At 38.5% G+C, this 27,932-nt stretch overlaps 2 long non-coding RNA genes across 2 annotated transcripts in view; one reads left to right on the top strand and one right to left on the bottom strand.

Moving 5' to 3' along the window:
• LOC142150171 (uncharacterized) overlaps nucleotides 1–27,932 on the bottom strand; it is a 131,243-nt gene that overhangs the window by 58,085 nt on the left and 45,226 nt on the right. The gene's annotated exons all lie outside the window — the stretch shown is intronic.
• Nucleotides 23,076–27,633, top strand: LOC142152889 (uncharacterized). Its single transcript, XR_012691412.1, has 2 exons — nucleotides 23,076–23,614; nucleotides 24,333–27,633. It is a non-coding gene; the product is annotated as an uncharacterized LOC142152889 (long non-coding RNA).

Raw genomic sequence — 27,932 nt, forward strand, 5'->3', positions numbered from 1 at the left:
TCCGTGTATAGTCACAAGCAATAAACCAGCTTTAAACTCATAATAATATACAGGTGAATCAAAATATTTACATTTTGAGAACTAAATATTTTGGAAACAGTTAACTTTATTGTCTCAGTGTTAGATTCCAAACTGTGGAATGAACTAAATGATCACGAAATATAAAAACGTACCTTAGGGCTCCGACACTCGGGCTTTAAAAAACACTAATTAAAAGTATATACAAAACCTTGTACTTTTTGCTTGCTTTTACAATAACATAAGCTATGAAGCATCAAAGCTTAGATGCAGTATTGTGTATTATGTAATTAATGAATGTTCTAATAGAATACATCCATTAGATTTTATTGAGCGGTAATGTTTGTGAAAAACAGTAGACAATATACAAGTAGCAATAGTGCCCCACTAATACTCATGCTATGCTAAATACATACTTACCAACTTTCTGTTGGTGAAATCCGGGAGCCTGCAGAGGAGGTGGGCGTAACGGGGGGCAGGCTCCAAATGGTGTCATTTTGGACCCGCCCCCATGACGTGATGACGCAAAATGCGTCATTTGACAGCAGGGGCGGGGCCAAATGCCGCGATTCACCGGGAATTCACTAGGAAGTGGGCAGAATTATCTAGATGCGGGGGATTGCCACACTCGCCCGGGAGCCCGGTAGACTCTCGCAAAATGCGGGAGTCTCCCGGATATTTCGGGAGAGTTGGCAAGTATGACTAAATATGCCCATCATTAATGGCTTGAAAACCAAAGCACTGACTAATAAACAACAAATGAATAAAGTAAAGGAAAGAAAAAGACGAGCTAGCTTAAATTTATGCTTTAAAACCAGTAAATCTTGCTCTCAGAATATTTCAACTTTCCAGTACGAAAGAAGAGTTGGACTGTGCTATTCTTTTACATAGATACCCAAAGCAGTATAAAGGTGGTCTAGAAAATAGTCATTTTGGCAAACCCAAATGAGTGCAATCAGTAGCGCACCGACACTGTATGTCCCAACATTCTGCCAGTTTACAGAAGCTCACTGACCCTTTACAGAAATCACACATCAAGAGGATTTCCCCACAATGTTTCATGAAAAGAAATAGGTGCAACCATAATGATTCTGCATTCTGTTTTATTTCCCCCCCCCCAATAACATGTTAAGGTAAACAAGGTCTGTTTTCCTGTGACAACCAGGTCCAAGTAGTAGCACAGTCGACATTGCCCCTTTATGTCAGCCTGAGATAATAGCTGTTCTTGTCTATATTAAAACACATCTACAAATGTTGTACGAACCAAACAGAAAATGCTTACAGGCACAGTCCACCTACTTTAGAATTATAGCCATTACTCTCAATAATCCCCGCAGCATTTAATATCTAGTTAAATGACCAGTATCTTAAGCATATTTCCTGTGATTATTCGCTGCTGCAGAGTTTTGATACCAGTAACCATTATAATCAGAACGCTACTTATCTTTCCATACTGCTTTTTCAAAATGTCAAACTCGTCAACTACTACACATTACATACAGTTTTACACAAGTCATACTTATTTCCTACTAAAAGGCTAAAGTACTGTATATTTATAATGCTACAGAACCAGGTGACACAACATGCAGAACAGTATATCCTGTATTTACATATCATGAATGCCTAACGTTTTTTAAAATTTTATTTTAAGTGCATAAGTAGCTTTCAACATCACAAAGGGTTCTGAAAGATATGTATACATTTGTCTGGCATGTTCCACTAAGCTATTTTTCTAAAATTCACCAATATATGCAATTTTCCTGAATATGTAGAGTAAATGTATGTGAATGTGACATATTTCTATCCCCCTTTAGTCTGTACACACTTACCTCCCACACCAGCTTTCTCCAGCGGGGAGGTGAGAGCAATGCTCATTATTGCAGTTAAAAAACACTTTGGGGAACTATTTGATAAAATGAGCTATAAGTGGAAATTGTCTTTCCTTTTATGCAGATAATACACTCTGCTGATGTATACAGGTAGCTACAGACTCTACCTAGTCAAAGAGATTAATTTCATTTTACGGTTCAAAAACATTTTTCAGCATTCCACGGTGAAATATTTCTAGTCCTTTGATGATTTGTCTTGTGGTTAATTAGCCAGGCAAATGGTCCTGTGCCCCATGGAAATGTCATGTCATCTGCATGACATCCCTTGTAAATCGCAGACATGTCATGGACCATTTCCCAATAGAGCTACTGACCTGTCTTTAAAAGCACCTTGACTGCAGAGAGACATTTCAACATATCCTGCTCTGGGTATTAGAACATTAAATGAGAGGGAAAAATACAAGTTATACGAATGATATCACTTCTGCCGTTTTTTGGTTCTTTTTCGGAATTATAAAATCTAATGGTTTGTTTCAATTACGCGGAATTAAGATTTCATTGAATAACAATTTCTGGCTGATAAAATTATAACTTTATAGTGTAGAATATATTAAAATTCTTGCTCACCTTTGCAGTGCCCCAGCTATTTTAGGGACCCTCCTCATGTACCCCTTCAGTGTAGGTCCTTCAATAAAGACCCCTTAGTTGGGTATCCTTACCCTATGGATTGCACCCGAGCACTGCTAGTGCTGACAATGGTCTGAGCTGGCAGTAAACACAGCACATGAGAATCAAACTCATTCACACTATGATTGAACTATAGCTACAGTCTTCACTATACAACTCTATACTTAACCCTAGAGATGCTCACTGACCCCCGTGAACTGGTTTTGGTTTTGGATCTGGATTAGCTTTGTGTTTTAGTTTTAGTTTTGGTTTTGGCAAAACTGCCCTCGTGTGTTTTGGTTTTGGTTTTGGTTTTGGATTTGTTTAGGAAAAATCCTACGATATACTAAAATCACATATTTTTGCTCTTTTTTTGCTCCTACATTATTATTAACCTCAATAACACTAATTTCAAGTTATTTACATTCAATTTTGACCATCTCACAGGTCACAACATTATTTTCTTACACTTTCAGACAAATACTGCAGCGACCTGGCTGGATGGTAAGCGACAGAGCAATGACACAAATGTTCCTACCACATCTAGGACACATTTTCACACAGCAGTGGCAGAAAAGAAAAATGGTGCAAGATGGAATTGTCTTTGGGCCCGCCCTCCCTCCCACCCACCGTTATGTTGGATTTTAAAAAGGAATCCAAAAATCGCGAGATCCGACGATGTAATGATGACATTTTGCCTCGTTTTCAATTCCGAGGGCGCGCAAAAGGCTCGGTACTCGAATCTCCTAAGTTCGGGTGTGTTCGGTTCTCAAGGAACTGAGTCTGAGAATCTCTACTTAACCATGTCTCAAACAGGGTGGTAACATAAGTATGATAGCTTTCTCCTCTTACGGCGGTCACGTCTAACCGCCCTGTTGGTGAACTTCAGTAATTGTGGTGATTATGGAGTCTACAAACATAAATGGGAGGTGCCTCTAAGTAGCAAGAGTTATAATAAAGTTGACAACCATTTACCTGCATAAAAAGACTTTTGCGCGCAATGCAATTTAGGATTGTGAAAATATTCCAATATATAATTTGTAACTATACCACTTCACCAAGACAGTTATATAATTTTATATTATTTATTAACATTTAATTGTTTAACGCCAACACACTCTGAAGTGCATGAACATGGGGAGAAGCACAGAAATAACACACAACTGAGCATTAATAAACAGACAAAGAAGAAAGAGGGCATTGTTTGAGTTACATGAAACATGATACACGGTATGGAGAATAAGAGCCACATATCGCATATTAAACCAGAACGATTACAATGGGGCAATATAATAGAGTCACACGGCAATGTGGGGTCAGAGGGATGTTTCAGTATAGAAAGACAATAAATGTAAGTTTTGTGTGAACTGTGTAGAGGGATGGTGATTGAGTAGAATAGCCTAGGGAGGGTAAGAGGGTTATTGAAAATGTTATAAGCTTCCCTGTGAGATTTCAGGGAATGATTGTAGGTTTGGAGGCTAAGGTACAAGGTAGAGAATTCCACAGAGTGAGTGCAATCTAAAAAATAAGTCCCATAACTGAGTGTTAAGCAATATTTTGGACCTAGATACATGTTTAACACATTCCAAGGCTTCTAGTAATATGAGCTCACCCTTATTTGTCTTTGGAGTGAAGGACATTATCATCATCATCATCACCATTTATTTATATAGCGCCACTGATTCCGCATCACTGTACAGAGAACGCATTCACATGAGTCCCTGCCCCATTGGAGATTACAATCTAAATTCCCTAACATATACACACACACACACACACACACACACAGACAGAGAGAGAGAGAGACAGAGAGTAGGGTCAATTTTGATAGCAGCCAATTACCCTACTAGTATGTTTTTGGAGCGTGGGAGGAAACCGAAGCACCCAGAGGAAACCCACGCAAACACAGGGAGAATATACTCCACACAGATAAGGCCATGGTCGGAAATTGAACTCATGACCCCAGCGCTGTGAGGCAGAAGTGCTAACCACTTATCCACAATGCTATAACGGAAGTCTAGTGGGGAGTGTGTTGGAATTCAGGACATATACATGTCCTTCCTTATTCAGTAACCAGACAGTAAGAAAGTCTTTATTCTTTTATATTTATGTGCAAACATACTTTAGAATGATTTGTTACAAATCAGTCTTAAGAATGTGTAATGCTAGAAAGATAGCAAAGCACCTCTGCTCTAACTGTCCATTAATGGGTACCTGCATTAGTCAGTAACATGCCCTGAGCCATAAACTAGGTCCTTTACACTTAGCTTAACAAGACCGCCATCTCTCCAGTTGTCTAGGGCAGAGCTGAATTACTGCCAATTGTCCTACTCACATCATAATCATAGGCTGGACTACAGTGGCTGCTGAACTGCAGTATGTTTAACTATGATGTTTGATGGAAGCTTTTCTTTTCAAAGTGAGTTATTAAACTACCTACACAAAAGGGCATCAGAAAACCAATAAATAAATATTTGTTCTGGAACACAAATGGTTATGTTTGTTAGCTTGCTTCCATTTTGCTCCCAGTAGTTACTTTATAGCAGCCTGGACAACCTGTGTCTCTCCAGGTGTTGTGAAACTACAAGTCCAAGCAAACTCTGCCAGCTATCGGCTAGCAAACCATGCTGCGGCTTGTCATGTCACAACATGTTGCCCAGGCCTGCTATACTGTAAGTCTCTAATAACAATGGGCCTGATTCATTAAGGATCTTAAATGAAGAGGATTCTTATTTCAGTCTCCTGGTCAAAACCATGTTACATTGCAAGGGGTGCGAATCAGTGTTCTGTTTTGCACATAAGTTAAATACTGACTGTTTTTTCATGTAGCACACACATATCAACTTTAAATGTCAGTGTACAAATAAGCTATCAAGTATTTGTGTGCTACATGAAAAAACAGTCAGTATTTAACCTATGGGCAAAACAGAACACTCATTTGCACCCCTTGCAATATAACATGGTTTTGTCCAGGAGACTGAAATAAGAATCCTCTTCATTTAAGATCCTTAATGAATCAGGCCCAATTTCAGTGTTACAGTTTTTTTTAAATTTAGTTTACTTTTTTGTTTTAACTGTGTATCTTGAAATCTAATCACCTTATGGTGTATTTACCATCATCTGACAAACCAGATGGTAGATCCAAAAATACAAGTGAACATGTTAATTGTAGATTCAGCGCTGTTCTCCTTGCTGATTGTGATAGTGATCATGATGTGCACATTGATAGTTCTGGTACTAAAGTTGGGCCTAATGACAGCTGTAAGTTCTCAGTCATTGTCACTTGATGTTTGTAATTGTTCCACAGTAAAATTTCAAATCGTCTACAGCTACGTCTGCCAACCAACAGTGCTGGCAGCATTTGACAGAGAGAAAAAGTACAGAAGAACACATCCTAGAGCACTCTCTATAAGCATGCACTCAGCAAAAGTGAGTCCTTTCAAGTTTGTTGAATCTGTTATTTCTGGAAGTGATGGATTACTTAGCCATAGCTATGCCTACACCAAATCAGCCCAACATTTTAACTTTTAATCACCCTCTTTATATTTCATTCATTGTGTTGGGGTGCCAGCTTCTGCCATGAAGATTGTAGATCACTGATAGGAAGTGGGCGGGGAAAAATGGAGAGGGGATTTTGTAAGGCTAGCTGCGACTAGCAAGCAGAATGCTTTTAAAATTTACTTTGCTTTGAGTCATAATTCATCTGGATTGCAGAGAATAGAGTTGCTGAATCTTAATACAACCCTATTTATGACCTTGGCTTCTCTCTTCCAATTTCCTGTTGCATCCAAAGCTGCATCATACAATATATCAAGCATGCCAGATTACAAAGCATGGTGTGAGTTGCAGTTATCTTACATCTGTTTTTGCAAGCAACCTCTGACATCCAGGGACAGTCCTGTTTTTTAAAAGTTTCCTTCTTCAAATTACTTTAACTGATTGTCTTTACAGCTCCTTACAGCTTTTTTAGCTATACAATAAGATTTCTTTCTTTGGGTTACAACACTGAAGGTGGATAGCACTTATAAATATGCTAAAAGTAAGTACTCTAAAGGGTATACTTACTAAACTACAAGTTTGAAAAAGTGGAGATGTTGCCTATAGCAACCATCAGATTCTAGCTGTCATTTTGTAGAATGTACTAAATAAATGATTACTAGAATCTGATTGGTTGCCATTTGGCAAATCTCCACTTTTTTAAACCCGCAGTTATCTATATCAACTCTAGTGTGAGTGTCACCTCTAGTCAGTGATGGGCAGCACGGTGGCTAAGTGGTTAGCACTTCTGCTTCACAGCGCTGTGGTCATGAGTTCAATTCCCGACCATGGCCTTATCTGTGTGGAGTTTGTATGTTCTCCCCGTGTTTGCGTGGGTTCCCTCCGGGTGCTCCGGTTTCCTCCCACACTCCAAAAACATACTAGTAGGTAATTGGCTGCTATCAAAATTGACCCTAGTCTCTCTCTCTCTCTCTGTCTGTGTGTATGTGTATGTTAGGGAATTTAGACTGTAAGCTCCAATGGGGCAGGGACTGATGTGAATGAATTCTCTGTACAGCGCTGCAGAATCAGTGGCGCTATATAAATAAATGATGATGATGAAGATGATGGAAGTGAGCTGGTATACAGTGATATGCCATATAACCAATTATCCTACTGCCTTCATTGTAAAACCCCATTCACATACATTCCCATAACATTTTACATACCAACACTTCTAAATTTCCACTTGGACCACTGTCTCTAATGTCATATATTGTTTAGCGGTGTAATATCCTGTGTACACTTCCAATGCACCACGCATTATTCATGGCTCTACTACAAAGTGTCCCTAGAAATAGTTTCAAAATAAATGGTTCTCATACAGTGAACTTTAACATCAATTAAAAAAAGCAGCAAAGTGATTTAAGTTAATGGCAGATGAAAATGGGAGGAGGGACATCATTTTCTATCAAATGTAAATAAGACAGGGACGTTTCTGTTTATAAAGGGATGGTGCTTCAAATAAAAAGTGACATTATTCCAGCAAAATAACAGTTTAGAGGTTTTTTTCTTGTGGACTGTCTGCCTGTGGAATTAGTATGAACAAAGTGCATACCTATGAACTCCCACTGCATATAAAGCAGCCACAGATCAAAGAAGCTCAGATTCCTTGTGGTAATCAGTTCAAAAGCAAAGAAAAAAAGGGCACAGTGCAATGAAAGGTAAAACAAGATCTGGTGAGTGATGCATAGCTCCTCATAGAACAATACATAAGTTATAGCTTGTGTTTCAGTAACCCACCTGCTTAGAATATATAATGACTGATATCTAGGTTTTATTATTTTGTAATATACACTCAATGGAACACGGTGAATTTTATAATCATATCTGTAAGACAATGTTATATTTAAAAATAAGCAATTAAACTGCTGATGAGCAAAAAAAATTAAATCAAAAGTATTAATATTACTTTTATTGTCTAATTTCCCAACATTGGAAGCACACAGCTTGCTAGGATATTCTGAAGTAAGGGCCAAGGCTTCTAAATGTAACTTGTTTTGCATTTGCTCTCATTGGCTGGAAGAAGCCCCTTATATGACAGTCTGCAAATAATTGCAGTAGTAATCCCTCAGACCAAGGTTGTAAACTTTATCTTGTTTTTTTTACTAATTGCCAGGAAACCTTGGTTTTTCAGAGCAAAACTCTTTGAAAAGCAAAATCGTACTAATTATCTTCAAACAAAATGGTGATACATTGGTTTGCTCTTTACTGGCTGCAATTAATTGCCAGGAACCCTGGGATGGTCAAAAATATATCTTATTATTTGAAATAAATTCCAATAATGAACCAACAGTTCAAATATTTACAGATAAAAAAGACCATTACAGTTACCATCAAATTACCTTCACTTTTTCATATCATTACTATACAACAGATATATTACCCATTCCATTCCTGTCACCTCCAACTCCGCAATATCGCCTGCATCTGGCCCTTCCTATCTCAGGATGCCACTAAAACCATTATCCACGCAATTATCATTTCATGTCTTGACTACTGTAACCCTCTCCTCACCGGTCTCCCCCTCTCCCACCTTCCCCCCCTCAGGTCTATACTGCTGCGAGACTCATCTTCCTCTCCCGCCACTCCTCTTCTGCCTACCCTCTCTGTCTTGCCAGTGTAGGACTGGCTTCCTTTCCCCTAAAATATCCTATTCAAACTTCTCACCCTCACCTATAAGGCCCACTCCCACTCCACTGCCCCTTACATCTCCATCCTCCTCTCTATTTACACCCCATCCCTTTCCCTGTGATCGGCCAATGAGCGTCGCCTCTCTTCCACTCTGATCACCTCATTCCACCCCAGCATCCAAGATGTCTCCCAGGCTGCCACCCTCCACTGGAACGACCTACCCTGTTCCATGCGACTGTCCCCTAATTTGTGCATCTTTAAATAGGCACTTAAAACTCACCTCTTACTCAAAGTCTACCAGCCATCCACCTAACCTGCTGTCCATGCCTGATTTCCTCGCCTCTCTCTTCCCCTGTCCTGCCTCTCGCTTCTCTTGCGATTGATCCTCTCTGACTCCCCATTGTGCCTCCTGTCTGTTAGTCCTCTCTTTAGATTGTAAGCTCTCACGAGCAGGGCCCTGGTCCCTCCTGTCTCTCTAACTATTCTTCTGCTTCATCTTCAATGTACAAGCTATGTTTGCAGCTTTGAAATCCTGGTATTTTTTGTATATTGTTTTGTCTGTTTCTACCCTGTACAGTCCACTGTCTCTCTTTTGTACGGCTCTGTCAAAACCTCGTGGCGCCCTATAAATAAAGATTAATAATAAATAATAATAAATCCATTCTTAGCCCTATATGTCCAACACTCGAGCCTGTGTCCCACATGCCCCATCCTGAACTGTTTGTGTCCCACATGTCTGCTACTCACCTGCTTGTATCCTATATACCACCTCCTCACCACTACATACCCCCTTTTCACCTGCTTGTGTACCACATGCCTTTCTCTTCCCTCCAACTTACCTGCAATCTCTTCACTATGTGACTATAGTATTGACGTCAAAATTACATTAAAACATTGTTAACATGAAGGGGCACTGTCCAATACCTTAGTGGGAAGGGCAAGGAGGCGATGAAACATGTGTCCTGTGTCTGAAATAAGAGGAGCAACAGCATTGTGCTCTGATTGTGTTTTAAACACAATCAGAGCGGCTGGGCAGCATACTGTGCCTGCCTGTCTGTTGGAACAGACCTGCACATAGGGTGTGGCCAGAGACAGCCCATTGATAACAGTAAAAAAAGGGGTGAGGACTAAATCCCCCTCCCCCAATATATATTCTAGATACGCTCCTGGATTCATGTGTAGCTGCTACATAATGTGATACCACCATTATACAGTATCTTGATGGGCATGCACTTAGAGGGGGTTTCCGGTTTCCCAGAAGACCTCAGAGATGCGCTCCTTGTCTGCCCAGAAGGGGAGGAGCCGTGTGCACCACATGAGCTGCGCAGAGTCGGGGCTGCTTCGGGTTGAATGTTAATTCCCACCCTCCCCTATTGGTTTTAGGGGCTTTGTCTCTGAAGTCTTATCCGTTGCACAGGATACTGTGCAATGTGGGGACCCCTGTGGGGACAGGGGAGAAGAATAATGTACATTTATGGGTGCACTCCTGTAGGCAAGAGAACCTAAGCATAACTAGAGTATGCCCAATGTAAGGAGCATTGAAGCAGATGGAAATAAGCACGTTTCTGTAACTCATTGCTTCTGCGATTTAGTAATTAAATCACCATGACAATAAAACATATTTCTCTTATTTAATTATTTTAGTATTTGATAAGAAAAAGTCCAATTCTTTGGTAAGATATTTGCTATGAATAATAGTTATTGTATATTTATGAATCTCACCTCCAGAAATAAGTACTTGGCACAAACATTTTAAAAAGAGCTTAAAAAGCTTTTGCATATTGGCTAATATTTCACCAGTACTTAATTCTACGTTAAAGGGGTAGGTTGCAGCAAACAACCCCTTGACAGTACAATAAATTCCAGAGGGTATATTTAGTAAACTGCGGGTTTGAAAAAGTGGAGATGTTGCCTATAGCAACCAATCAGATTCTAGCTGTCATTTTGTAGAATGCACTAAATAAATGAAAGCTAGAATCTGATTGGTTGTTACAGGCAACATCTCCACTTTTTCAAACCCGTTGTTTGATAAATTTACCCCATGACTCTCAAAAATCATTTAAAATAAATACTGAGATTTGTAGTACCATATCGGATGGAGACCCACAAGTTGCATCCCTGATCTAAACAATATTCCCATACAATTTTGTTTAGCCAACCTGTGGCTGTCCAGTTGTTGTGGAACCAGTCCCATCATATATACAAGGATTTATAGTTCTATAGCAGCTGAAGAGTCACAGGTTGCCGAATAAAGGATAATTATGGACATGAAAAGGAGGCTAGGAATTATACAAAAAGAAGGGGCTGTGCATATACAGTGGATATTATATAATATATAAAATTGGTCTCTGCACTGCAAAATTGTATTGATATTGCAAAATACACAGGGAGAAGCAAGGGGATAGTTTTTGGCTGCTGCTTAGAGAGAAGCTGGTTAAAGTGTAGCATTACAAAGTTGGTATCCGTCTTTGGGCTCATGTGTGTTTCTGATTAGGCTGCTGTTCAGGCTTCCACCTATGTGGAATTGTACTTTTTCCCACCCAGTTCACTCATTTCTACTCTACATGTACTGTAAGTGTTCTTACTAAGTAGAGTAGTGAGTGATCAATGATACGTGACTGCTTTGCAATGCTTGCCTTGAAGTATTATGGGAGAACCAAAGAACACTTACCTATGTGACTGACAACGCAGTGATTAACCATTATTATTCTACAAGAATTTGATACAAATCCAAGAAGCCATTTCCTGTCCCTTTGGGGGAAAAAACATAACATTTGTGAGGATTGTTTCTTTCAATTTCCTCTTTTAAAGCTATCTTTTAAAAGGCTTTTAGCATATGTTAGCAGAAATGAATACACTTTCAGCAAAACAGTCACGGCAATAATTGCTTCTGCATATTGTCTGATTCCAGGATTCCGAGTCTGCCCTTCATTTGCTAGACAAAATTGAGTAATTTCATTTTTTTTTATTGTTTCCACAAGAGTAGCATATTTCTTTATTATAAGTTCCAATATAGGGGGAAATAATGTAAAGTAGGTTATCAGATATAAACAGGAGCGGTAGGGTTGTTGTACTGGCATACAGACACACAATATGCAATTATTAGGCACAGGGGAACAATAGGATGTGTGTAACATGAACATCAGAGAGTAAAAACTCCCTATGCAATGAAGAATGATGTATAAAATTCAGCCATAAACAGCTCCTGTTCATTGGTTTCCACGTATCCAAATGTTCCTGTCGCACAAAACCACATGGCAGCAGGGAAGTTGACAGCCGCTTGTCATCACACAGTTAGCGTTCACCTTTTATTTTTTTCTATAGTAAAACCCCAGAAAGCTCTGGGACAGTTTCACATTGCCTGATTAAGCAGTTTACACCATGTTTCATTTTAAAGTCGAGGCAATTCTGTTTAAGAGAGGCCGAGCATCTGTGGGCTGGAGAGATGATTCATGAGAAGTGAACAGATGGCTCAGCGAAAGACACCAAGCTTCATTACAGACCAATATGGAACTTGTCATTTATTTAAATAAAAAAAAAAGGATAACATGTGTTAGATTTGGTTTCAAGCACAACATGGAGTAAACGACCCTACTTAGTGTTAATGAGAACTGCAGCCTGTGAGGCTGAGCAAGTCCATCGTTTACAGCTGTGGGTCAGAAACATCCAGTGTGAAGTACCGTCACGGGAGTTAAACTATGGGCCAGATAAAACACAACATACATGCAGAGACTGGTCACAGGGTTTCACTGCCATCTGTCTTAGTCTCATGTAAAATTTCATTTTACTAGTCTACTGAGCATCTCATTAATGTATTTTATATTGTAGATATTTTTCACAGCAAAATGCTTCCTTTGGGTTATCTGTGCATAACCAAAACAGTAGAGGAAGGTCCAAACACAGCAATTTATAAATAGGCCCCCAGCACACAAATCCTCCCAAAATATATATCTATATTTCTACAGTCTATGGGATCTAATATGCAATTGTTAATGTCCAGCTCCAACATGTCTATTAAGGTGGCCAATAGTAATCCAGGTCTAACTCCTTGTCACTCCACTTCTTCTGATGCCTTTCGCGGATGGTACATCTGCCCTGACAGCGTGCACAGGGTGCTACAATGCCATCTAATTGGTCACTGCTAGGGTCCAATTAAAAATAGCAGACACATTTACATTAAGTTCTGTATCAGTAGTGCCCTCTTCAATGCCAGAAATAATTCCAATGCATAGGAGGACAGACCAAAAAAAATAGTGCCAAATTACCCAAAATACAACACCACCAGAGCCCCTTTTAAATCCAGTTGCACTGCAGTCGCACTGCCTTACCTAACAAAATTTCATTAAACACTTCTTGCTATACAAAGTAGGGGGAGCGGGCAACCTCATTAGCACAGTTTACACTTCTCTCAGTTTAGAGGAGATAGTACACTCAACCATTTAGATACACACTGTAAAAATCCTTAATTAAAGCAAGAAATGTTTCATTAGGTGCACAAGCCTACAGACCCATCTGCTTAAATTTCTTATATACTGAAAATGTTGTTCAAAAGTGTATTATAAAAATTAGGACTGTATTAAGTGTAGCTATCCAACCTGGCCAAAGGAGAGTCCACAGGGTGGTCTCTAAAATGAGATGGACCTCACAATTGACAATCTCATTGAAGTTGTTGCTGCGATGAATGTGGGGCCAATGAAAAAAGAATCAGCTGTTTTATAAAACTTTAGATACTTTATTCAACTTAGTTGCAGGGTGTATGTCTTTGGTATATAAAGAGTTAGTATAAAACACATGGTATACTGCCGCTAACCAAGCCTCTTAGTAGGAAGGAGTAAGGATAGCTTTAGAACTTGGGTAAGAGCAAACATTCTCCTGCTTGGTGGTCAGTGATGGCACACAGACATTTGGGACACCCATACTTAAGAACAGATGTGTTAATATCTAGCTCAGTGCATCCCAAACTTTTTCAGTTCAAGGCACACTTAGGGTCTCCATAATTTTTTGAAGGCACCCTTAAGCCAAAATAATTACCAATTAGTCCCCCGCCTTGCTTACCACTGGCCCTGGCCGAGGCACCCCTGTGAGATCGCCAAGGCACCCCAGGAAGCCTAGGCACACAGTTTGGGAACCACTGATCTAGCTGATTAGGACACCTGTGCTGAAGCAGACTGAGATTTAGAGGCTGACTTACTAAGGCTAGTAATGTTTTGACAGTTTGACAAGACCATGGGAAGTTGGGGACAAATGAATAAAAAAAGCAACTAATGACCACATTTTTTCCTAATCTGATTAGAATGATGGGGTGAACACAAATCTGACAAACTGCTGCAAACCTATGTTCTTTAGTACATCAACTGCTTATGTGCTGTGGGAAAATTGCAGGATTAGATCGAGGCTTGCATCTAGAAATCAAGGCATAGTATTGAGATAAACATTCTTTTTTCAGCAAAGTTTTTTGTTTTATATATATATTTTTAAAAATATAACTTAACTAAAATAGAAACAAAAAGTAACATTGATTTTTGTTCATTAATGTTGTTTAAATGCTATGTAGTCATTCCTAAGGGTAAATTTACATTTCTAAATATATTACATTAGAGTAATACTATATGTGTACAACAAATTAAAGAGATTTCACATGTGTCTGTTGGAAATAAGATTTTTCAATAATGAAGTCAGAAAACATTTGATAATGATAACTGATGAAGAGGTGGATGGAACTGAAATTTGACATTTTATAAATTCTTACTGATCCCTGCTAGTGCCCCTGTTTTGTTATGTGGAATTTATTCAATTAACAATTCTACCATTAAATGTAACAAAATTCACTGAGGAACAGGTCATTTCCCGAGGTGCAAAGTTCCAGTAATGCAGCCTTCCAGTACCGGGTTGGCTTTGACATTATACTACATAGAATTCCATATTGATGTTGAAAATTTACTTTTTTCTGAATCTAAAGTCTATGAAGAGATGGGAAGCTGATGGTTAATTAATTTTGCTGTGCGGTGCACTTGGGGTAGCACTGGGAACAGTTAATGCCAAATTCTACTGGCGAAATATGCAAAATTTCACAGCCAAATGCGGACAAATATTGTACACAGTACTCATCTCTATCTACCATGTTGCTAAAAATAAATACAGTATCTACTGTATTTCCTGATCCTTATCTGTTTCAGCATTAAAATACTAATAAAATGTGGCTTATGTTTGATTTATAGAGGCTTAGATTTTTTTCTTCAAGTGTAACATAAACCATATATTTTCAGTACAGGTAGCTATATAAAGAAACTATATTATTGTGACTTTCTTCTTAAAAGTGAAACAGTTTCAAGTGTCGTTCATTCATATAAAAAAAATGTTAAGCAATAACTTTGAAAAGGAAAACTATTGCCTTGGTCCTGACATGGAATCAGTGTGATTGACAGGAGCTGTAGTTAATGAACCTTGTGACCTCACAATGTCTGCTCACCACTGGTAGTTAATTAACAAGCAATGATTGTTATTATAATAGCTTATTGATCTCTGTTTTAAAATTCAAAAGCTGCATCCTCCTTATGAACTGTACAGCCCTTTCCTACCACATAGGGACCTTGTGACACATAGGATTTAAATGACTCAGATTTTACAATGGTTTCTCGTGCATCATGCCATTGGATTTTACAATATCAGATGGGTTAGTCCAAGACACTTTTTATATTTCATGTATGTATAGTTTTATCACAATCGGAAGTCTCATTATACTTCTCTCTTTGAGAAATACTGCCAAGTTTAGTGCATTTCCCTCCAACAATTACTCCACTTGTCTGTTGGAGACTTCACTCTTCCTAATATTATGAAGCCCTGTCTAAAACTGCTCCGATATTGTGACAAAGATGTTGGAACACTCTCCAAAGCCTCAGAAAGTCCACAGTCCTAAAAATTATTTGTAGTTGGTATGGGAGTCACTCGACTCTGTCCATCTATCATTCCATGGAGAATTTGGTTTACTTGAATGTGAGTTGAGACTTCCAGATAACCGAAATGACAGGAGAGCAGAGTAACAACCTGTACCAGTGGCGGATCCAGGGGGGGGGGGGGGCGATCGGGGCGATTATTACTATATGTATCTGTTTTGCATTGTTGCATCCTTGACGTACGGTGTTGAGGAATCTGTTGTGCCTTATAATTATGATGATGATGATTCTGCTTTTCCATGTCTACTGTTTTCCTTGTTCTCACAAATACACAATAATGAACAATGTTCTCTTTATCCCCCACCCAGAAATCTCATTTAGCTCCATTGCTTCTCCTAACATGTTAGTGGCATACCTTTCAGATTCTCATACATAATAAAAGCTGGCATTTAGCAGCTGAACAGATCAGGCATACCGATTATCTATAAGTCTCGCCCCTTCCATTAATGTGAAGTATGTTAGACCGAGAACTGAAGGGAGAAAACATCCAACATCTACATCCAAGGAACATTACTAGGTACACACCATAGAAAATTCAACAAGAAATAATGACAGTGTATGCACCCAGTGTATAACGTATTCACTTGTTATTTATACATTTTTTGCTGTCCATATCAGACTTGAAATCTTTGTTTTTAGAACAACAATATGTAGATTCGCTATGTAAATCTGTGTTGTAATATATTCACCCCGTCTTTATAGATAGGGTTATGATAATATGATCAACGCTGATATCTCAAGGGAATTGATAATAACTGAATTGCGCCCATTTGCAGAGCAAAACACTAGCTAAAAATGCTTAAAGTGACACAAATGAGACACATTAGATTTCACCATAAAATAAAAAACATACTTTAAAATTTTTTACATAAATTGACATAAAGTACTATTGTTTTATAGCGAGCAGAATTATAGCTTAAAATGAGACATATGCAGTGTTCTAAAATATGCTCATAATTCAGTTTTATTAGATATTTTGGGGCCTTTTTAGCAAGCTCCGCAAACAACTGCAAACTTAAAACTAGGGCATCGCGGCAGATATCAGAGATATCTGCTGCAGTGTCACTGTTATTGTAAGCAATAGCAGTCTATGAGGACTGCTGTTTTTCGTTAGTTAACAAGTTTTGAAAATAAAAACAATTCACAACTTGTGCCCGATGGCTAACGTCATCTGAACATGGCGTTAGCCATTGAAGTCTATGGGGAGAGCATTGCGATAGAGGGATCTTCGTATCCCTCACCGCATCTTACCTGCTCTCATCTCCGGTGACTATCGCAAAGTAGGCCACTTTGCGATAGTGAACATAGAACAGATAGGAGATAGGTGTTCATCAGCATAGGCAAACCGAGGGGTTTCCTAGTGCCTGGAAATAGGTAATGCACAGAAAAGGATTTATTTCCTCCCAGGACCCTCATTTAAATATCATATTCCAGAAAATGAAATCTTCTTTTTGCATGTGGACGTAACACAGTCCTATATTCCATGTGGGTAGATTTACTAAACTGTAGTTGTGAAAAAGTGGAGATGTTGCCTATAGCAACCAATCAGATTCTAGTTATCATTTATTTAGTACATTCTACAAAATGACAGCTAGAATCTGATTTGTTACTATAGGCAACATCTCCACTTTTTCAAGCCCTCAGTTTAGTAAATATACCCCCAGTCTTCATTCAGGGAGAAACATCCTAATTCACCCAGCTTCTTCCATCTCCCAGCCAAGATGGAGATGCAATCTTTATACTACCCATCTAGGCTCGCTAATTCATGTGCTGCTTCTATAACTGGGAGCATTACCGCAATAAGAACAATAAAATACTTGCCTATCCTCCCCTCAAATTGCACCTTCAAGACCCCATCACCTTTGCAAGAGGAGATCCGGGAGGATAGTCTACATTCTCAGGTGTCTGGGAGTCTACCAGACGTAGTGGTCGACTCAGCAAGTATGATTTATAATCATAATTAAGCATATATAATAATAAGCATATGATATCATAAAGCGATTTTTGAACTTCGAGTCCACATTTTTTCAAATTCACAAATAAACATTAACAAAAGCACCAAAACAGCCACATAACCTCAAAGAGGCTTTGTACAGTGACTGCACGCTGAGAACACTACCTGCAGTTTTGAAAGAACGCACACATTAAGCTTTTGTCTGTTTCAATATACTTATTCAACATCTTTTTAATTTCGTACTTTTGTAATTCCTACATTAGAAAGTGGAAAGAATAGTGTATGGTTTTGGGTTGTTGTATTTTTCTGCAAACTTTTATCTTGAATAAAAAAAAGTATTTCTATCTTAATCTCGATTTTCCTAAGGCAATAAAATAAAATTATACATCAACTTACATTGGAATTTGTACATACCTAGGTCACATCTGTATATGCTTTTTCATATAGTAGTAATAAAAATGATTACAACCAGCGCAAGCATCTATACATATCATTCTATTCTGACCTTTTCCAGGCAATCACTAACATTTCGGTATATAAAAGGACAAGCTTAAAATATATTACCAGATCAAACACCACATTGGTATGAAATACAAGCACATTAGATAGCTGACATGAGTATAATCTAACAGATACAGAGTAGGATTGAAAAATATATCTCGTAATGATGATATATTTGAATAATAAACAATCATTAATAATATTTGTAGAACCTTCTGAAATTACAATGTGCATTTCGATAAGGAAGGCATTAAATCTTCTTCTTCCTGAAATCTCTAGGTGTCCTGGGCTTTAATTAAAAAATATGAATAAATTTTTTTTTGCAAAAGGTGATTTAGCCTATGAAACCTCAGAATGATAAAGTGATATATTGTGTTCAATAGATCGAATTTGAAATATGAAACAAAGTAGAATTTGCTAGAGTAGAAAGTTCTTTTATGCTGTCGTTTTTCCTTGTGGTTTATGCCAATGGAGGGAATTTATAAACCACAATATGGCGGAGGAACAGTGATGGATAATCCTTGCAGCTGCTGATAGCGTGGATTTGCTCAAGTCCAGTGAAACGTCCACCAAATCCCATAGATATACAGAGCAGGACCGAGGCATTTGCCCGAAGGGTGGAGTTGGAAGGAGTGAGATTGTTACATACAATTTGTGGAGTAGGACACTGGGGAGTTTTGTTTTGTGGCACAGAACAAAACAAGATTTCATTTTGCTGGGCAGAAGGACACACTGTCAATTTCACTCTTTGAAAGGTCTTGAATTTTGTCCCTGTTTGGTACTGTTATTCTTCGAATTTCATATTATATTTTAAATGGGACATATTTTCTTTGCTTGGCAGAGAAGCACATTCTAGGCACTCCGAGCAGTGTAATGAAAGCTTCATACACATGTAAAAAATTATTACGATTGTCACATCACTTTTATGATTAATGTGAGCCATTTAGGATAAACTGATCAGTATTTTAGGAGAAAAAGAGGAATATAGAATTTAATGAAACTGGTCATTCTAAAGTGGTAGGAGACTGGACTTTGATGTGACGTTTACACCTTTCTAGAGGGCCCCTCTCCTGATTTCTCTACCTATCTGCCATCCAAGACACATTTATAGTTTGCAGAAGTGTTCCCTCAAGTTGTGCTGTTTGGACTAAGGAAGGTTTGCGGTGTGCATCCAGTGCGCTTTGTACAATGTATTTAATTAATTAATTGTCTGCATTTAGTAGTATTTTAGTCTAGGGAATGCAGCAATGGCCAAGAGAGGGTTAAGCCCCTATTAGACATTTGATCTGTTACCCAGTCTTTCTGAACTGTCCTCCCCTATAACAAATAGGGAACCCCGTCTGCTACTTTAAACTCTGAATCACTGGGAACCAGTAGTCGAAGTGAAAGTGTAGAAGCAGCGGTATGGAAAATGTAATTGGAATGTAAGTAAACGGAATTTTAAAGTTTTACAACTAAAGTAGTGGGAGAAGGGACAGTTTGCATACCACCATATATCCTCCCACTTCCACCACTGCTGGGAGCTATATTGTGCTGCAACTTACAGCATAGGAGGACTCAATCCATTCAGACATTTTTATGTGTTTTTATGTGTTTTATGTGTTTATAATAAACCTGTCTACCGGGTCGATGGAACTCAGTAAGTCGGGTAAAAACACCACGCTTACCACGGTGCTCCGCCTGCCCACCTGCGACAAAAATGTTCTTTTTTGGCGCAGGTGACATGCTCCATATTGTCCCCTTACGAACAGCGAATGGTTTGGATTAAGTGTGGGATTATGGGGACGAAGCCCCATAGGGAAAACTCTGGCCGTGGGGCCCTGGAGATCCCAGCACTAACCATGCCTAATATGCTCTATGTTCAGCCCTTAGAAAAGGAGACATAGCTTCACAGGGTGGTACTTTTCTATCTTGTATAACAATGGGGAATACATAAGTCAGAGTTTCTGTGATTCACTTGCAGTCTCTTATGTAACAGAAATGCTCTATACAGACTGCAGATCAGTGGATACTTACTATACACAAGGACATTTACAGTATAATTATCACAGCAACTACAACCAGTATGCTAGCTTTATTATTTGAGCTTTATTTCCTTTATAAGTGTTAAATATGATTTTTTGTTAAGGCCTCATAAGGCCTTTGTTCAGCCATTTTATTGTAACTTGTATAGAAATATTATTTGCTAGAAGAGATTATTCATTTTTCTGTTAACTTGCAGTTTTGCAATATGTGAGCCTATGGCCTTGAAGTTGAACTAATAGAGAACACCTGAAGAATGTAACCAGTTATGAAAACAATAATGAGCTTCATATCCAGCTGGTAGTATGGGAGCTGTATCCATGGTGTTGCACATAGCATATCTCCAAGTCCCCTTGAGATAAGAAATAATAGGCTCATCTGTCCTTAGAAGGGGGAGAAAAGTAAACACCTCAAGAATACGTGAGAAAGTTAATCAGTAGCGCTTCTCATAAACTAGTGGTATAAACTATTGTATGCATATGACGTAGGATTCATTTATTCAGTAGCCTATAAAAACCTGTATCTTTGTATCAATAAACTAGAGAATATTCCTTGTATACAGAACTTGGTCTGTGTCAATTCTCTCCAGCTGATTGAAGCGCTTCCAGATATACTTGACACCACAGGCAGACTTGGGTCAGAATTATAGATCTAACAACTTGGAGGTCGCCACAGAGATTCGCTGTCCAGCAGGCTACAAGACAGACAACGGAGGTTTCCCAGCACATTGAACCCCAACATCCGCGGTCAGTAGATTTCTACTCGTTGGTCTTCCTAGTCTGGGTCACCTCATGTCTGTCTGAGGCACCTGACACGCGAATTTGTGAGTCTCAAGTATCATCTGATTAATATAATACAGTATTAACCCAATTTGTTTACTGTAATTGTATTGTTGATTAGATTTTTGAAAGATGATTGAATTTTGAGTGCATGTGTTTGTACCTATGTATGATGTATAAAGCATAAAAGTCACATAAGACATTGATCAAAGAAGCATGTAATGGAATAGAGGGATTTAGAGAGTTATTGTTTTGAACATTGAGTGAACATTTTAGACACCATCCCCAGAGGTATATCAAAGAAGGGAGATTCTGTAATCTGCCCAAATTGTGTAAGAGAGATTTCCAAAAGACCTTCGTCCCAGATACTGTCAAAGAAGCTATTTAGCACGGACATCCAGTACAAGGAGTCCACAGAACAGGACGTCCAGTGCAAGGACAACCCACAGAAACTAGATAAGAGTCCCGATTTGGACTCAACAGAATACTGTCAATACGAGTAATATAGATAGTAAACAAATGACAGCAGCTCCCTCATAGATATGATGCACAAAGACTAAAGGAAATGGGGGAGTAGAAGGTCTGCAGGGAATTTTTCAAGAAAGCGGGGATAGCCAAAGATATGTGTGGATGGAGAAACAAAGGTGTTGCAAGTGGTAATGTGACAAGAACAAAGGGGTATTGAGATCAAACCCCAAGAGATTGTTTGAGGTGGCACAGGAAAGTTAAGAGATCTGAAAAGTCGAAATATATGTGGATATGCTAAATGCATCGGAAGCTGAATAATGAATCAAGTAGGTTGTATATTATAAATGTATGTTTGATCCTGTGCAGCTGAATAAGTGAAATGTGCCCCTCCCTTATTCTGTGTAAATGATTTCAGTGTGTTGAGATAAGAAGCACACTGTTTTTTGTTTTTTGACAATGTATGTAAAATTAAAAAAATGTGTCCGGAGTGCTGATTGATGATAACATGTTGAAGCTAACTTGTATTTAGTGTAATGCTGGGACTTGTAGTTCCACAGCAGTAGGCTGGAAGATGTCAGTTAAGTTTTCTTTCTCTGTATGTGAGTTTTGTCTCCGTCTTACTGCGTGTGAGAGAGATCCGTGATAATTCACATTGTTTGTTCTCTGTCTTAGTGCTCTATAAGGGAGATGTTTGATTTACTTTAAATCACAATGTTTGTCTGTCTTGTCCGTTTTTTACAAGAGACATGTTTCAAGGTTGAAAAAGTTGTACATTCATTGCTTAATGATAAGCTTTTAAAAAGATACAAAAGAAGTTTTAAAATGTTTGGTCCGATTGCACGGACAAGATTGTAAATAATGTACATTATCACTATAAGTACTAGTGTCAGAACAAAGCTGGCTGGGATCCAACAAGCCGTTTCTGTATTTGAACAAAATAATTTTGTTTCTGAAGTTCAGAAATATAGCTTTCTCTTTAATGAAGTTGAGAATTGTGGGAGTGAGCTTACATGCTGTTTTTATCTGTGTTAAAATGGCGCTGATGAATGTTCTCAGAAATCAGGAGGGTTTGTTATGCCTTTAAAGAAATGTTACGAGATAAAATGTCGTCTGTGAGCGAGACTTAAGTGAATATATTTTTACTTTGAACACGAAAATCACAGAATCTAGAAATATGTGTGAATATTTGGTCACGGGAGAGAAATTTTGTTGAGAAAATGTTGAATGATTTACAGACACAATGTATTGTGTCCAACGAGAGTACTCTGATTTATGAGACAATGCTGCTTTTAAAATGGTTGAATACTTGGAACCAAGATTCCAGATTGAATGTTTCTAAACCCGGAAATTTAATTAGTGTCATTTAAAAGGGCTGTACTAAGAGATGATAAGAAAGGAGTGGCTTTGAACACTCGCCCAGGTCTCGTCACTTTGACATTCTCTATTTGTGAAATTAGGGACTGCCCCTTTGAGGAAATCAAGGCATGGAACGCATAGCGTCACAGTTATGCTTTTAGCAGCTGTTCACTGGTTACCTGATAACAGTATACACGCATGTTACAGTTACAGTAATTCCTAGTAAATAAATGTTAATCTCTATGCAAAAGTTTTTTTATTCACAGGTCTCCAGCTGCAAAGACCCATTAGGCAATCCAGATTGCATTGATTTAACTTCCAATGCACCATCTTTGCACCACAACAAACATAAGTATAAACTAATGAAGGATTTAAATAACGTAAACTCTTCTGAGTAATGATTACCTTGTTTTGGAAGAGATATTAGAGTTTATGTGCTATTCACATAGCAAATGCATGAACTAGGTGGTTTTTCTGTATGTGCAGAAAGCAAAAGGTTTTTATTTGTATCCTCATTACAGTTTTGAGTAAATCAGTGTTTGTAAAGACATTTACTGCCCTTATTTACTGTGCTATAATTGTCATATACTGTAAATAATTCTTTTTATTGTGGGTATGGTAATGCATTGATGGGAATTCTATATTTTTACAGAAATGAAAAAGATTTAAGACTTTAAGAGCAATTGTATGTGCTCCTGCATTAGCACTTCTGGATCATAGCAAGCCATTTATACTCTCCTCTGAGCAGAACCAAATGTTTAACCAATTTTAAGCTGAAATAACTTCAGCGCCAGCACTGGCTTTGCCAGATTATGACAAGCCTTTCACATTATTTTGTTATGAAGTCAGTGCACATGTACAAGGAGTACTGACACAAATACATGGTCGCAAGCTAAGGTCACTTGCATACTACTCTGCTTTAGTGCTTGAAAAGAGTATAGATATTGTGCTAGGACACCCAGTTACCTTAACGGTATCGTACGTTGTGACAGAAACCAAGCACAAGCAAAACATTTGTTACCGGCCAGATTTACTAAGTATGAAGATATACAGCACAAAGGACATTCCCTCCTATTGTGAAATGAGTGACATATAACACTTGCCGAGCGCACTGTGTATTTTCTTCCTCCCTTTCCTTTTTTATTAGAAAAAAAAAAAAAAAAAAAAAAAAGGAAGCACAAGAGGCCCCAGAGCCTCTCATGTTCACAGATATATGTTAAGACCTTCAGACAAGGGGAATCTGAGTAAACTGTATTTTAAGTTTTTTAAAGGTCCAAGGGAGACCAGAGAGGGGAGTTCATTGATATTAGCAGGAGGAATATAGATTGCACGTTATTTTCCTTTGCTGTGCGCTGTAGATGTGTACTAGACTAGAAAGGAAAGCCAAGTTTGGAAGAACCAGAATCAGGCCCATAGTAATGTATAGATCATTATACATAATTAGAAAATTCTAATATGAAAGTTTAACCCAACCAAATAAAGAAAAGAGCAACCCATGACTACAGGGGTTTACACCCAATGCAGGAATGTGTTTGTGAGTATTGTGGCCCAACACATTATTATATACACTAATAGAACTGATGATGTGGCTTATTAACAGGTTATTTAAGCTAAGTGTTTCTCTTCCAGAAGAATTAAAGTTACCACATCTGTCTTAACCGTTGTACTGTACACTCCATCTAATGAGTGTAAACTTTGTGGAACTCAGAAACCAAGAACCTTTTCCTTGGATTCCACATGCTCCTTACTGAAGCCTATCCTAATGAAGTAGCACTGCTTACTCCCAGTAACGTTACACTTAAGCAGTGCACAATGTTGAATCCTGCTGCCTTATTGCAGCAAGTTTCAAAAGATGGGAGAAGTACCTGTATATATTGGGGTTACCCTAGGGATTTGGGGGAATTCCATTCCAGCTTGAACAGAAAGAAAGGAAAAAAAAAAAATGCAAACAAAATTTTTCTGAACATGATTGCATAGAACTAATGAAACAAGAATCTCTGGTTTTATCTCACATTAAAGATAAACCATTACCAGATGCAGACATCACTCTTTTTTTTGTAGATGGTTCACACTATCACATAGATCCTGTCCCGTATACAGGGTGTGCTGTAACCACACACACAGAAATAGTGATTCAACAGACTCTACCAAGTCACATGTCAGCACAAGAAGCTGAACTAAAGGCCCTGACACTTGCATGCATATATGCAAAAGGACAAAGAGTAAATATTTACACTGATTCAAGTTATGCATTTGTAATTGCGCATGATTATGGCCCTGTATGGAAAAGTAGGGACCTTATGGGTTCAGCAAGCAAACCAGTCAATATGATGAACATACCAGGGCATTGTTCACTGCATTCCAGCTGTCCTCCAAACAGTGATGAAGATGAAGACACACACAGAGATACTACCCCCGAAGCTAAGTGAAATAGACCAGGCCGCACGAGAAGCCGCCATAGCCCCAGTACCCCAAGGGGAGTCTATTTACATGGTGACCCCCTGACCCCTGTTTGACCAGAGCACACTCCAACTTATGGAAAGACAAGCAACAGAAAATAAGAAAAAGACTTGGGCAATACATGGAGCACTAGAAGTGCAAGGAGTGGTGTAAAGGTCAGCGTTTGTGTCTGCCAAAAGTAGTTTATCCCATTATGGCCAATATAGCACACGAGAAAGTGCATCTGGGAAAAGATGCTATGGTTGTACTCACTAGCAGCTTATGGATAGTACCAGGGTTCGCCCAAGCAGCACAGTCGTTAGTGGCAGAATGCCTAGTCTGTGCACAAAGTAACCCGAGTAAGTCTGTCCTATGGAAAAGCACACCCCAGACATAATATCCCTATAAGAGGATACAGATAGACTTTATAACTTCCCAAATGCTCGGGCTTTGAGAATGTGCTTGTCTGTGTCAACTTCTTTAGTCACTGGCTGGAGACATGGCTGTATAGAAAAGCAAATGCTAAAGCATTAGCCAAGAAAATTGCGAATGAGGTAATCTGATGATATGGTGTACCAGAGGTCATTGTAAGTGACAGAGGGATACACTTTACGGGGCAAGGATTCCAGAAACTATCACACCCCCTACAGATCCCAAAGTTCAGGATGTATGGAGCGCCTTAATGGTACACTGAAATTGAAAATGCAGAAAATAATGGCTGAAACAGGTCTGCCATGGATCTCATGTTTACCTGCACTCAGTAAAAAATACTGCTAGGAAAGACACAGGTTTAACACCATATGAGATATTGTTTGGCACAGCAAACAGAACAGGCTGTTATTTTCCATAGCAACTACACCATGTATATAGTGATTTGTTGAATTATGTTGCCTTATTATAGAAACAACTAACTGAAATACATGGTCAAATATTCTCCTCCATTGCAAACCCTAATTTTGATACAGGTACCCATAAACTGCACCCTGGGGGGCTGGGTGGTCGTGAGAAAGCACATCAGGAGAAGTCTTGAACCCAGATACAAGGGTCCTTATCAAGTCCTGTTGACGACTCCCATGGCAGTGAAAGTACAGGAAAGAGACACCTGGATTCACGCATAACACTGCAAAGTCTTCAAATCAGGGGAGTCTTGTTCTGATAAATAGTAATGACTGTCTCATTGTATTGATATGTCTTGCCAGAATAATTGTGACTGAAGTAGGGATTAAGGCCTCCCTAACCCAGTATGAAACAGACAGTTAAGTGACATATTGCCTATGCCACTGTGAGAAACATATGGGAAGGAGTGCTCAACAATTTGCACTCATAGTAGAGTAAACTCTGAAAATGTCTTTGTGCAGATGCATAACCTCATTGGTAAAGTTGTCAGTAATGATTCATGTTGGATATTGGAAATATTGGCATTAGTAGCAAATGGTTTAGCAATCCTGTTGATCGTATAGGTGATAATGAAACTAAATATATGGCTGATTAAGAAGTTACTGACACTTGATTGTTGTCTCTCCAAAAAGGGAACCACTGAAAATCCCGAACCTCTGATGATCACAGAAATTACTTCTGAAACCTGACCAGACTATGAGTGTCATGAATTATTTGGACTATCAAAGCCAAAGAACTGCAGAGTTTGCAACAAGAAACTACTAAAGATTGAACAAAGGACATGCAAGGCCTGCAGAACTACTATAGACTCATTAACTATCTTTTAAGAAACCATCTTTTAAGAAACCATCTTCTAAGAAACCATCTTTTCTAGACATGGACATTTGCCAAAATGCATCTCCTCATAAATCAAGTTAGGACAGGGAGGATCACAGGCTTATTAGTGGGGGATGAGTTGACAGATTCCTAAGGGGACCAACTCTATGCATGTGGCCTCCTACATGTGTATAAGTACCTGCTTATTAAGAATGTGGTTCTTTAGATAGGATTAGGTAGGTAGGAGGAGAAAGGGTCGAAAATTGAATAAAAGATGGGAAATGTTAAATATGATTTTTTGTTAAGGCCTCATAAGGCCTTTGTTCAGCCATTTTATTGTAACTTGTATAGAAATATTATTTGCTAGAAGAGATTATTCATTTTTCTGTTAACTTGCAGTTTTGCAATATGTGAGCCTATGGCCTTGAAGTTGAACTAATAGAGAACACCTGAAGAATGTAACCAGTTATGAAAACAATAATGAGCTTCATATCCAGCTGGTAGTATGGGAGCTGTATCCATGGTGTTGCACATAGCATATCTCCAAGTCCCCTTGAGATAAGAAATAATAGGCTCATCTGTCCTTAGAAGGGGGAGAAAAGTAAACACCTCAAGAATACGTGAGAAAGTTAATCAGTAGCGCTTCTCATAAACTAGTGGTATAAACTATTGTATGCATATGACGTAGGATTCATTTATTCAGTAGCCTATAAAAACCTGTATCTTTGTATCAATAAACTAGAGAATATTCCTTGTATACAGAACTTGGTCTGTGTCAATTCTCTCCAGCTGATTGAAGCGCTTCCAGATATACTTGACACCACAGGCAGACTTGGGTCAGAATTATAGATCTAACATAAGCATCACTTTGAAATGTAGTCACAAATGCAAAAGCTTTTGTATTCTGCATTTTCACAGAGAAACACAATCTACATGAGAATGCTATTGCAGCTTACAAGAGGAACACTATTGTTCCTTTAAATAGTTGTTGAGTGTGCAAGGCAGGAAAACTTTGTTGATAGAGAATTATTTCCAAATGTAAATGTTGTAGTATAACACATAC

Source organism: Mixophyes fleayi, chromosome 4 (assembly GCF_038048845.1).
Source record: "Mixophyes fleayi isolate aMixFle1 chromosome 4, aMixFle1.hap1, whole genome shotgun sequence".
In the NCBI taxonomy this organism is placed as follows: Eukaryota; Metazoa; Chordata; class Amphibia; order Anura; family Limnodynastidae; genus Mixophyes; species Mixophyes fleayi.